A 14,081-nucleotide genomic window follows, 5' to 3' on the forward strand; every position below is an offset into this window, starting at 1 on the left:
ATAGTAAAAATATTATTTTTATGATTTAGTTAGAGACATATGTCAGATGGCAGTGAAGGAAAACAAAATAAAAGTATTTAAGTGTGGAGGATGTTTGAAGATCATAATTATTGAAACACTTTAACCAAGGCAAAAAAGTTAAACGCAAACAACTTTATTGATAAATGTATTGTTTCTACTTTGAAAAATACTAATGGGCCTTAAAATTAAAGAAGTTTTAAAAATTTTCTTGAATTTTTTTTTAGTAAAATGAGAATAATTTATTCGCAGTCGAAAAAATTGTTTCCGCGTGTTTTTTAGGGTCAAATATTTCAAGTTAATGTATTCAAAAAGCAGGAATTGCTATTTTAGTAACGAAACGTTTTCTTATTTAACAACATGGCGGCTTTCACTTTGTTGTTTTGGAGATTAAGATGGAGTAGTTCGAGTAGTCGCATACTGGACTAATAAAGTTGCAGTTCGGCCTTAACAGGTAGTATACTAGTCGCAAGATTGCCTAATTTAGTCATCCTAGAGTCTAGCTTGTGCCGCCCTCTATAATCTAAATAAACGAGGGAGTGGATAAACTATCGGTATTATATGTCGATGTATATTTAAATTTAGTTTTATATGTACCTTTCTTATGTCCCATTTTAATTAAGTTTTTTTTATAAAAACAAAAACAGCACTGAACTGTTTGACTGAACAGAACAATGAAGTGAAAATTTAAGATTTAAGGTTATGGTTCAATACAGTTGCAAAAAGGTAGTGACTCGACGTCCTACCAACGTAAGAATAACGAAATCTAAGCAACGTTGGAATTAGTAAAACAGACGACGTTTGCATAACGTTGGAATAGGTCCTGAAACTGACGTTGGAAAACTCTATATTGTTCAACGTTGTAACTACGTTGTCCGAATCACCTAAAGATCACTTAAGCAAAAAAGGTTACAAGACAACGTTTATTCGACGTCGCAGAAACTTCTACTTTGCTGTAGTACTAATCCAACGTCGGCACAACGTTATAAAAACGTTTAAATTTATTTTAATACCCAAGATAGGGAGCTAACTATTTTTTGTAATTAATCCAACGTTGTGTTTAGTAAACATGTGGTCGCAAGTCGTGAACATGCTACTTGGGTATAGAAACAAAATATTACCTGGCGCATTCGCCATAATATATATTATATATTACCACGCACTCGGAGATAAAAAATCTTTATGCACTTTTGTCATTTCAAAAAAATATATAACGCAATTTTGTCACCATTCTGGCGATTACTTTTTAAACAATCTAAAAAATTAAAAGTAGTAAATAGTTTTTACATCCTTTGTGTAACTAAAGATATATTTCTCCAAAAAATCCTATATGAGTATTTCGCCACTGCAAGAAAAAGATATAAAAAAAGATAAATTAAAAAAAATATATATATATATAAATTAGTAAAGACATATTTCCAATATTTTACGGGAATATTGTATATCGCTCTATCCCCGTAAACAATTGTCGGATATATACAGGGTCCGGCAAAAGTGGGTCGAGCATCTATAGCTCCTAGAATAAAAAACGTCGGAATTTTGTTTAAGTTTGGTTTGGTAACCTAAAGTATATATCCACTAGGATGTATTTCAAAAAAAGATTTTAACTTTTATAGGATGGCTCAAAAAGTGTGGTAGTTCGGGATGATTTTTTTATGGAACACCCTGTATATTATTGATTTTTGACTTCCTTTCAGATCACTTTACCATAATCCTAAGATATAAGTTCCTAAGATATGTCGATAGTTTCGGAGATATTAATAAATAAATAAAAAATCTATATTTTTCATGCGTTCTTTAAAAAAAGATTAAAAATAAAGAGATTTGTCCTAAAGACAAAACTATATTTGGTATTTACTTTAGGTGACCTGTACTTACTTTGCTATAAATATTGTAATCTTAACTCTTGCAGGGTGTTCAAAAATTCTACGCCAAAATTTCTCAAAAATATAAAATAAATTTTATCTTCGTTTTTTTTAAATGTACAGGTGGTCCGAACTGTATTCCGCAAACTTCGGCAATATATTCTGCAGATAAAAATAAGTAAAAAGTTCGTATATGTCCTAAAATGCTTACGGCGCTTTCAGATGGAGCGGAGCGTCCGCGCGGACCGTCCGCGACTTCGAGCAAGTATACCATGAGCACAACCATGAGTATGAACAATTTCACATGGGTTGCGTATGCTCCGTCCGGATGACGGCCATATACATAAACACATTAATATAAAAACACGCGGACGGTCCGCTCCATCTGAAAGCGCTGTTAGTTTCGGAGATACAGGGTGTAGAAGTTTAATTTATTATTCGATTTTTTCCGAATAATTTCTGAAGTAGCGCCAATATTTGGATAAAAATTGGTGTCTGGGAGTTTTTTGACATGATAAATTTGATTTTGATGTCAATATGACTCCTATGTATAGGGGGCGCCACCTACATGTGTTTTAACTGTTTTGAAAAGTAATAACTTTTCGTCCAAACCTATATAAAACTACTGAGTGAAAAAATATAAATTTCCGTGATATTTTACGTAAAAAACGTCTTTTGGTATAAATCGCTACAAACAACTCAAAAATTTGGGAACTTTTTTTTTAAATGAATCATAAAATTTTTCTTCGAAAAAATGATAATAAAACAGTTTTTGTTGAACTTTTGGCACAAAAACATTTCAAATTTATGGTTTCAGTCTAATAACTATCGTATGATCGAAAAAAAACGGCGTGCAGTTGGCTGGGAAGTGACGATCAATAACATTTCCCATATAAATTTACATATAAAATGACAGCGATCTTCATTGCATAGCCATCGCTGACGCCGTTTTTTTCGATCATACAGTATTTAGTAAACATGTTTAATTTATGACAATGATGACAGGTATTGTTAATTTCGATTCCAAATATCTCGAGAACCATTACTCGTAACGATTTTTACCAAGAGACATATTTTACGTAAAAAATCACGGAAAGTTATATTTTTTCACTCAGTAGTTTTATACAGGTACGGACAAAAAGTTATTACTCTTCAAAACAGTTAAAACACATGTAGGTAGAACAATAATAGGAGTCATATTAACATCAAAATCAAATTTCTCATGTCAAAGAACTCCCAGACGCCAATTTTCATCCAAATATTGGCAGAAATTCAGAAATCATTTGGAAAAAATTGAAATAAAAATTAACTTCCACAAGGCCAATTCTATGCAAAGTCCAGAGACTAGCATGTGTTTGCATCACAGGAGCCATGAGAACCTGTCCAACAGCAGCAATGGAGGTCATTCTAGATCTAACACCACTGCACATTGTCATTGGTAGATATGCCAATGCGACAATGATTAGAATGGTCACTAACGGAATTAGTACTGGGAGAATTGTCAGATCAGGGCTTTGGAACACCCTCAAAAACGAAATACCACTCCTGCAACTCCCAGTGGACGATATGCCAGAACGTACAACTTTGACAAACATGTCAATGTAGTATTGAGCAATAAGAAGGATTGGAAGAGCGAAACGCTTGCCCAGCAGTTAAAAGACCATACCATAACTTGGTATACTGATGCTTCCAAAACCAATACGGGAACAGGGATCGGAGTGTTTGCGCCGAGAGCTAATTACTCCGAACCAATGGGCACTTACCCTAGTATCCTACAGGCAGAAATCTACGCTATCGAGAGATGCGTACAACTTATCTTAGATAGGAACTATCGGAAACAAGAAATAGCCATCTTATCGATAGTCAAGCAGCGTTAAAGGCGATCAACTCAGTATCAATCAATTCGAAATTGGTCAAAGAATGCATAGAGAAGCTGAATAAATTAGGCAAAGAAAACAAAGTCCTCCTACACTGGGTGCCTGCTCACCAAGGGATAGAAGGCAATGAAAAAGCAAATAATCTAGCTAGGAAAGCAGCGAACACTCCACTAACTGAACCAGAACCGTTCTGCTTTCCAAGTGGTAACCAACTCAAGGCGGAACTCAAGAACTTGGAAGATTCCATCCGCAACCTGGAATGGAAATTTTCCAATGGTCTAAGACACTCGAAGAAGTTTCTGAGGGCTTATGATGAAGAAAAATCACAGATCTTCCTGGGTCTGAGTAAGAACAATCTTCGGATTGTCACGGGGTTTTTAACAGGACACTGTCTCCTCAACGAACACCTCAGTAGATTGAAACTAAGAAGAAACGGCGAATGCAGATTCTGTGGGGAAGATGGGGAAACACCAGTACACCTCATCACTGAGTGCGCCGAGACGACAACCATTCGTGCCATGAATTTTGGTACGACTGATATTGGAGATGGAGAACTACCCTCTATAAAACCGTCCCAGATACTGGCTTTTGTCAAAGCCCTGGGACTGTATGATGAGTTATGATTCAAGAAAGGGGGACACAATGGATCTGTAAGGTCGAAGTGATTAACCCCCCTCCCACTCATTCTAAATTCTAAAAATTCTAAAACTTCCACAACCTGTATCGCCGAAACTAAGCATTTTAGGACATGGATTTATACGAACTTTTTCACTTATTTTTATCTGCAGAATATGCTGCCGATGTTTCCCGAAATACAGTTCGGACCACCTTGTAGATGGCTGGATGAAAGAAAGTAAACCTATAGATCTAAATCGTGTAATAGATCTTAATATTCTTTTAAATATGAAACAGAGAGACATGTTTTGTAACACACCGGATGTGACATCATAAATTCTCGGTGCATTAACTTTCTCTGAAATAAATTCTTCTCTCAATCAGCATTTTTCTTGTGATAAGGTAAGGTACCTGTTTGTTATTGTATGCTGTAGTATCTAACGTTTAATATTACGGATAATGCTGCACTTGTATACAGAATGAACATGCTATATACAAGATTATTTACACATTATACAGTATGTCCCCGGATTGTCTTTACAAGAGGAAACACTTTTTTATTATTGACATTTTGAGAAAAATGCATTCTTCATAAAAAAAATTACTTATTCTAAAATGGTTAATCCCGTTCATAATTTTCCAAATTTCCATTTTTTAACGAAAAACTAAAAAAAAATCCAAAAAACTTTTTTTTCGGGAAAAAAATCATAAACGTGTTTGTGGGATCGGAATATACTACCCCTAAAAATATTTGCACTTATTTAAGACTCGCCCTGTATAGCATGGAACTAAATAATTGTTGTACTTCTTTAACATTTTAAAACAGCAAAAAATATGACGTTAATGAAAATTCTAACAATAGCTTACTTCGGGTTTCTCTTATTACCGATTCTGAACCGTCCTAGAACTGTGATGCGTATGCGCAGAAGGAAATATAAAGACATTATTTCATTTGCGCATGCGCTGCAGAGGTCTAGGACGGTTCAGAATCGGTAATAACAAGAACCCGAACAAAGCTAATAACAACCGATCAAAAAATGAAAACTGAATCGTACTACCATAGAAAAATACCATAGAAGAATTCCCTTTTTGATTTTTAGGACTTAAATAGAATTCTTAACTTCATATATAGAGGGTGTCAAAAATAGTGTATCTAACTCACCAAGGGTGATTCTACAGATAAAAATAAAACAAAAAGTTCCTAAAATGTCCTAAAATGCTTCCCGAAGAAAGGTTAAAAAAATGATAAAGAACATTGATAAACCATTTATTCTTGAAATTTAGTACTTTTACACACAATTTAATGGTAAAACGAATGGCGATTGTGAAAGATTCCGTGACGGTCCTGAAAAAGGGCACTTTCTATTAGGGTAGAGATTACTACTGGTGGTACTTCTTTTATCCTTATGGGTAGAGTAATTTCAACAAATAATAGAAAAAGCTAGAACTTTTTTACGTAAAACAGGTGCGCTTGGTTTAGTTCTAAAAGGTGAACGGTTTTCAAGATATTTGCGTTTCGATTTTTGCAATAGCGAAATCAATTTATTCAGGGTTGTTCACAATTTTTAATTTACAAATTGTAAGTTTTGGGTTCGTTGAAGGACTATTAGAGCTACAATTTAAAAATATTTTCACAAGATACAGAGTGTCCCAAATAAATAAAAAATATCAAAGTTGTATTTTTAAATGGAACACCCTGTATATTATTACATTTTTAGTTTCTACGATTAAAATAAAGGTAAATTTGATTAAGGTTTACCGCATTTTAATCTTACCGTTTTCGAAATATTTAGGTTTTTGTCAAAATACAGTAATAATTTTATTTTTCTCTAGCGTATTTAAGTTTTTAAAACCAAATATTGTACTGAAGTTTATAATTTACCAAATTTTGTGTTGCAATAATACAAATTATACTACCTTATACAGAGTGTCTAAAACTTTATCTTAAATAATTACTTGCTTTAAACGTCAATAAGTTGTTTAATTTAAATGGAACATCCTGTATATTTAACGAAAATCAGATGCAAAATTGAATTCTTTATCAAATTGTATTATACCATTTCTTATCTATCTCTTCAAGTTTTCGTAGAAAATGCATTTTCTTATAATTTAAACCTCATTTATCAATATACCTATGGAATATTGACATTTTAGATTATTTTTAAAGATGTATCAAATTTTTAAAGAGTACAGATACTAATATTACCTTTATAGTAAGTTAAATATTTGTTAGGTAAAAAGAACCAGTTAATATGATTCCAGTATTTAAACTACGAAACTACATTAATTGACTGTTTGCGTTGATTAATAATAATTGCTCCAACTACTAAAAACCCGAATTTTGTATGTGTATTATACAGTGTGGTAAAAAGTAATACCACAGCTTGTAATACCTTAAAGATTTTATTTCATTTTTTGACGAATGCTTTTTTATAACAACAGAGACATTTATTTTCATAAGTTATTATTATACTGATTTCTGATTCAAATCCACATTTATTTAGAATAATCTATTAACTAACACAACTAAGTATTGTAGAAAAAAAATCGTCGGAGTTTGGGAAGTTTTTTAAAAATATCAAAATAAGATTAACTGACCACTTACCCAAGTTAATCTTATTTTGATATTTTTTAAAAAACTGCTTCTCCTATAGTGCCTGAAGAAGCGACAATAAAGTCGCGAAACGTCGCAAAAACATTGTTTCCTTTCAAGCCTTCCCAAACACCCACGATTTTTTTTCTGCATATTAACTACTGGGAACTAACAATAATCATCACTAAGTATTGTGTTCCATTTAAATTAAAGAAGTTATTGCCGTTTAAAGCTAGGAATTATTTAAAACTTTTAGAAACTCTGTATGATGTAGTATTAATTTTATTATTGCAACACAAGAAATGATCCATAAATAAACTTTAGTAAATATTTAGTATTAAAAACTTTGACACCCTTTGAGAAATGAAAAGCCTTAAAATTTTTACTGCAATTTCACAAAATTGAAAATAATTCAAAAACGGTACGGTTTAAGTGTGATAAACCTTAATCAAATTTATCTTTATTTTAATCGTAGAAACTAAAAATGTAATAATATACAGAGTGTTCCATTTAAAAAAATACAACTTTGATATTTTTTTATTTATTTGGAACACTCCGTATCTTATAAAAATAGTTTTAAATTGTAGCTCTAATAGTCCTTTAACGAACCCAAATTTTACAATTTGTAAAAATCTAATCGTTTAGCGACAATACTCCGTGTCGTATGTGGTGAACAACCCTGTTTAAAATTTCTTTACATTTTATCATTTCACAATAATTGTTTAATATAACATTTAAAACAAGAACACAATTTTACGGTTTTATTTGTTAAAGTTATTATTCAATTAAGAATTAAAATGGAATAAAAGTACATATATTATGAGTAATGCACTCTTCCTGCCTATTCAATTGACATAATCGTCTGTTTAAAAACAGACCATGCAGTGACTAAAATGGCGAAACGATATTCAGAGCCAGAAGCCCACGTCCACGTTTCATTTACATTTTCCGAAAATGGAATCGATGGTAAATGATTGTTTAATAATGTTTGTTAACAGCGAACGCTCGGTATCGCTGCAGTATACCGCGCAGCAGTTATACTGCTGGCGCTGCTAAATATCTTCCTGCAAATATACCTAACTTTCCTGTCTACCATTCCCATAAGTAAGTGTCTGACGCGCGTATTCGTAACACTATGGCGTAACTGACTCAAAAATTCGAAAAATACAGTGTTGGGTGCTTTATAATTGTGTATTTTCGTTATTTCTTCAGGAGTGACGGAAAAAAGTAAAATTAAAAAGTGGCAAGCAAGTGGTTGTTTTTGGATTAAGCCTGTTTTTTTTTGGAGTGGTAAGTGTCAAAATATAGCCCGAGGCTCTCTTAAGATGATGTCAAGGTTTTTTGGTGATTACGACGAATATTATGTTTAACAAAGAAAAAAACATTTTCCTTTATTTTTAAATTATGTTCTTTTTTTCTTACATACAGATCTACTTTGCTTGATACCACTAAAAATCTATATAATATTATTTAGTATATATGTAGTAACAAATAATCCTCTTCAATTTTTATATACAAAAATGGAAAAATATTGCAATAAAAATGGACTAAGAATTATCACAGCCATCTTAAATATATTTCTATTCCTGTAAAAAAATAGACAAAATTTTTAAAGAGTATTTAAAAAAATATATATAGTAATACGCTTATATTTGGTTTTTTTATGATGGATTTATATAAAATAAATATAAAAATATGATTCAAGTAAAAGATAAGTCAAAAAATAAAAACAAATACTGTACTGCAATTTTCAAGTACCTAAGTAGATATAATATTATGAAGTTTAGTATTTTTTAACGAATAAATATTTCTTATATGTGTCTTCGAATTTTATATACAAAAATTGAAAAATATTGAAATAAAAATGGACTAAGAATAATCACAGCCATATATTCCTATTCCTAAAAAAATATACGGGGTGGTCCGAACTGTATTCCCGAAACCTCGGCAGCATATTCTGCAGATAAAAATAAGTAAAAAAGTTCGTATAAATGTATGTCCTAAAATGCTTAGTTTCGGAGATACAGGGTGTAGAAGTTTCATTTTTATTTCGATTTTTTCCAAATAATTTCTGAAGTAACGGTCATATTTGGCTGAAAATTGGTATCTGGGAGTTTTTTGACATGAGAAATTTGATTTTGATGTCAATATGACTCCTATTTGTAGGGGGCGCCACATACATGCGTTTTAACTGTTTTGAAGAGTAATAACTTTTCGTCCGTACCTGTATAAAACTACTGAGTAAAAAAATATACATTTACGACTTTTTTACGTAAAAAATGTTTCTTGGTAAAAATCGCTACGAATAATGGTTCTCGAGATGTAAAACAACTCCTACGCACCAATTTTCATCCAAATATTGACATTACTTCATAAACTATTTGGAAAAAATCGAAATAAAAATGAATCTACTACACCCTGTATCTCCGAAACTAAGCATTTTAGGACATATTTTCGGACTACCCTGTATATGCAGTAAAACGCTTATGTTTTTTTTATGATGGATTTATATAAAATAAATATAAAAATATGATTGAAGTAAAAGATAAGTCAAAAAATAAAAATAAAGGGGGATATAATATCAAGTTTAGTATTTTTTAACGAATAAATATTAAAAAATATGATAAACCGTATCAAAAATATATACCGGGTGGTAACATAGGAAATCCCATGCAAATTTTGAACTGTTATATATTGGCTACTTTGTTAATTTTGCCGTTAACTCGTAAAGATGAGTTTTTTAAGGTCTCCTATGCTGAATACACATATGCCAAATTTGAACAATTTTGGACAGGCCGATTTTAATTATACAATTGAACCAATCAAATGTCAAGATACCTTAAGTTGTCAATCTGTGATTTTATCATTGTCAAATGTAATTTGTTGTGCTGTTTACACTACTGCGTTATAGTGCCTACGCTTAGTGTCCGCAAAATGTATTTCTGTAATTTAAAAATGGTCGAATGAGGCAAAAGTCTAACGTTTAGAAAATATAATTTGACATTGACAAAATTATGGGATAACAATCTAAGGTAAGGTTTTTCAATTATTGTTGGTACTTACCAGTCTTAATGTAAAATTAAATAGCTTTATACTTTCTAAACGTATTAAACTATCAGTATGCACTCCAATGCACTTAAACCTGTTGAAAAATTCATAAAGTCGAATATTTTGACCTTTTTATACCTACGTCCTTAAATTTGCACAATAATAATAAATGGTTTAAAGCTGATATACAGGAGCTAAATTGCCACAATATTATGATGTCATCCAATTTAAATGAGGCCACATTGAGCAGTGTTTGTTTGTAAATAATAAAAAAAAAACGGAGAATCATTTTGTGCAGCATCTGTACCATATCAGACAAACGAGAACTTCTATATACCGAGTGTGTAGATCGAATTTTCAAGTGGTGAATACAGTGGATTACTTTGAAAAATAATAATAAGTAAACATTATTTTAAATGCCCGAAAATTAAATTTTAAATCAGAAACAAATATATTATTTTTCAAACGTCACAAAAGTATTAATTTTTGCGACGTGATTTATCTTTGAATAAGAAGACTAAGGAAGGAGCATATCAAAAATCTTAGGTACACCGCGATGGGCCTCAAATATGGCCGACTTAAATTTCGGTTTATCAGTGTCGTTCTAATTGTATTTAAAAAATGTAAAACTATGATGTAGGGTAGACGTGGGGTAGACTCAATAATTTGTTGTTTTATGTTACGTTGTGAATAAATGTTGGTAGTTATTAAAATTGTTATAAAAATATATAATTCTAATAAAAATAGATAAGTTATAATAAGTATTTATTAACACAAACATCCGATACGCTACTGAAGCAGGTAAGTCAAATTAACGTATCTAAATTCTTTGACATCTAATCTTTGACAAGTAATAAATAAAAGCTAAAATGCAAGAAAAATATATAATTTAGTTAATTTAAATGAATTTCATAAATGATCGGTTTACTACTCGTATGTATATTATATAGTCACTTACTAGAGCGAAAAGTTGTTCCATTATTTCACTCAATTTTTGCCGAGATCTACCGCACGCTACACAACCAACTATTTTAGAATCTTTTTCGATAAATCGCGATAGTGTCACTGTTAATTTAAGTTCTGCCACAATTTCCATCTAGATTTACTACCTTTATACAACTATCAGTAGTAGAATAAATAATAAATAACATAAAATAAGCTCCGTAAAGACTGACAAATCCACAAAATTTCAAATCAAATTCAAATGTGTCAAATGAATCGTCAAACAGAACTGTCAAGGATCCCCACCCTAGAGAGCTTTTATGGTGGCTTTTCCGCCCACCATGCATGAATACATGGATAGCATTATGCTCCTTCCTCAGTCTTCTTATTCAAAGTGATTTATAATATAAAAAATGGCATTTTAACGCATAGGCATAAAAGTACGAAAATATATTATTAAACTGACATAAAGTGTCAATTTCAACGAGCGTAACCATAGTTTCTCGATATATAATTACATACAATAAGTTATGACCAATGACTTTTAAATCTTTTTATATTATTTGGAACGTTTAAAATTGTTTAAAAATTATTTGTGGCAATCTTTGGTGGCAACTGAAAAAAATAGCATGTTCTGTTCGGAGTAAAAATTAGATACTTTTTGTGCATCAGCTGTATGTCAAACCGAAACGTACAGCCTCGCGGCAAAAAGTGTCATTTTAACGGTTGATGCTCACTATACCTTCCGTTTCCATTCCATATCCGTTCCTTTTTTTTATTGCATTGACGCTACACGTAAGCTTCCGTTCCGTATCAGTTCCATACTTTTTATTGTACAATTTATATCATTACGAAAGTTTTAAAAATTTGTATCTTTTGAAAAAGGTAATAGATTTAATTAAGAGGTGAAATAATAAATAAATATCAGCACAATTTTAACAAAGCTGGTACAAAAAATGTAAAAACTTGACAACGCTGTTTCCGATACGCTTCAGTCCGTCAAAAAATGTATGGAGGGAAAGGATATATGTAACGGAAGGGAAACGGAACGGATAGTGTGCATTGTCCTATTTATTTACATGATATAATATTTTATATAAACGGAAGGGAAAGGGAAGGGAGCTGATATGGAAGGTATAGTGAGAATCAACCTAATAAAACAATACACTATTATGCCAATGCTAAAAAAACGGTACAAAAAATATTGCATATTAATTATTTTAATTATGAATATATATCGGGATAACCGATAAACAAAAAAATTGTTGGTATATTATAAATATGCCCCTTTAGAAAAAGCGTGTTTTCAATATTATATTGCTTGCTTTTATATGCTTCAATTCTTGTTTAAAAAATTATTAAAATCCTCTTTTATTCTGTTGGGTTGCTAATTATATGAAAGAGTATTAAATTTTTCAATCTTAACTTAGCCAATAGACTTACAGTATATGCAGAAATACAAAATTAGTAGTAAAAAATAGTAGTGGGAACTATCGAATGAATACTATCGAAACATTCGATAGTTGCAATTCATTCGAATAATTCGATGGCTAGTAAAAAAACATTCGTTGAAAACTATTCGAATAAAAACTATCGAATAGATGCGCCATCTGCCTTGAAATATTGTATTCTAGTAATTCGGCAGCAAAAACCATTCATTTATAAAATTCATTTATTCGTCAGGATCGATTATAATAAAATATTAACTGGATTTTAGTTGTCGTTTAGTATTTACACAGAAAATACATTATGAAGGGCGCTGTTGCCATATATTGGTATTAGTTGATATTAGCAAAGAATATTATTGTTTGGCTTTAATAGTATGTCTATATATTTTGCATTTTTTTTATTAATATTCTGTTGTTACACTGCAATAATACTTGTTATTTTGGATGTAGGAAAATGATGTTTAATGTTTTTAAGCAAAGACTGGTTTAATAAAAAAAATAATAACAGTAATAATTTGTTATACCTATTAACAACAAAATTTAAAATAATTTAATATAAACATTTTTTTTACGTAGTAGCAAAATATAAACAACAAATTAGATGTCAAAATTATTTATATTAGATCCTATTTAAAAACAATATAGTCTTTAAATTTTTTGGCAACGTTGGTTTATTAAATAATAATAATTACAGAACTAATTTGTTATATTAACAACAAACTTTAAAATCATGAAATATAAACATTTATTAATTTTCTAAGCATGCAGTGTAATGGAAGGAAAATATAAATAAAAAATTAGAAATAAAAATTATTTATATTAGATACTTTATAGTACTATTTAAAAATAATATTTACTTTTACTGGCATTTACTTTAAAAAATAAATGAAATATTTCTTCGCAAAAAACTACATTAAGAGAATTAGCATAAACAAAATACAAATAAAAAATTAGAAATAAATATTATTTATATTAGGTACTTTATATTACTATTTAAAAATAATATTTATTTTTACTGGCATTTACTTTAAAAAATAAATGAAATATTTCTTCGCAAAAAACTACATGTAAGAGAATTAGCATAAACAAAATACAAACATCGTTAACTTTTTTTTAATTGGCACGTGTAAAACTTTCGTCTTTTCTTTCCAACTTTCGTAAAAGCGTCAATTTAATTTTCACACCCCATAGTTTCAGTTCGATAACCCCATTTATTTAACCACATTACTTAAATATGATTATTAAGTTCAACTAATTCATATTATTAAAACATCTAAAATACAAATATGTATTTTTAAAATTAATTCTAAGTTCATCTCATCTCTCTTAAAAATTGCTACTTCTCAAAATTTCCCATTAAAAAATAGACCATATATACCATATAAAATAAAATAATTGAAAGATCGGGCTACGGAAAATCACACAAATTTTCGGAAAAATTTTGACACCTGCACACGCACACAATCGTCAATTAAAAAAAACTACTATTTTAGTATTTTACATATTTTAATAAACGCAAAAATAGCACAGTATTTATAAGGTGAAGTTATAAAAATTTGGAAGAACTAATAATGCCACTGACGTACACAAAAATCAAACGAATACTAAATTTCATTTATCAAAAGCATTCGATAGTCGTGGCTCAACGATAACCATTTAGTTGCACGGCGAGGTT

The 14,081-nt window shown here is 30.4% G+C and overlaps 1 protein-coding gene across 1 annotated transcript in view; it reads left to right on the top strand.

Moving 5' to 3' along the window:
- Window positions 1-7,855: 7,855 nt before the first annotated feature.
- Window positions 7,856-14,081, top strand: part of LOC115890721 (transient receptor potential cation channel protein painless-like) — a 30,675-nt gene continuing 24,449 nt past the window's right edge. Inside the window, exon 1 of the mRNA XM_030911024.1 lies at window positions 7,856-8,258. The gene's annotated coding sequence lies outside the window, so the exon portion shown is untranslated. The remainder of the gene's footprint in view (window positions 8,259-14,081) is intronic.

This window comes from Sitophilus oryzae, unplaced genomic scaffold, assembly GCF_002938485.1.
Source record: "Sitophilus oryzae breed Bouriz unplaced genomic scaffold, Soryzae_2.0 scaffold_909_pilon_pilon, whole genome shotgun sequence".
In the NCBI taxonomy this organism is placed as follows: domain Eukaryota; kingdom Metazoa; phylum Arthropoda; class Insecta; order Coleoptera; family Curculionidae; genus Sitophilus; species Sitophilus oryzae.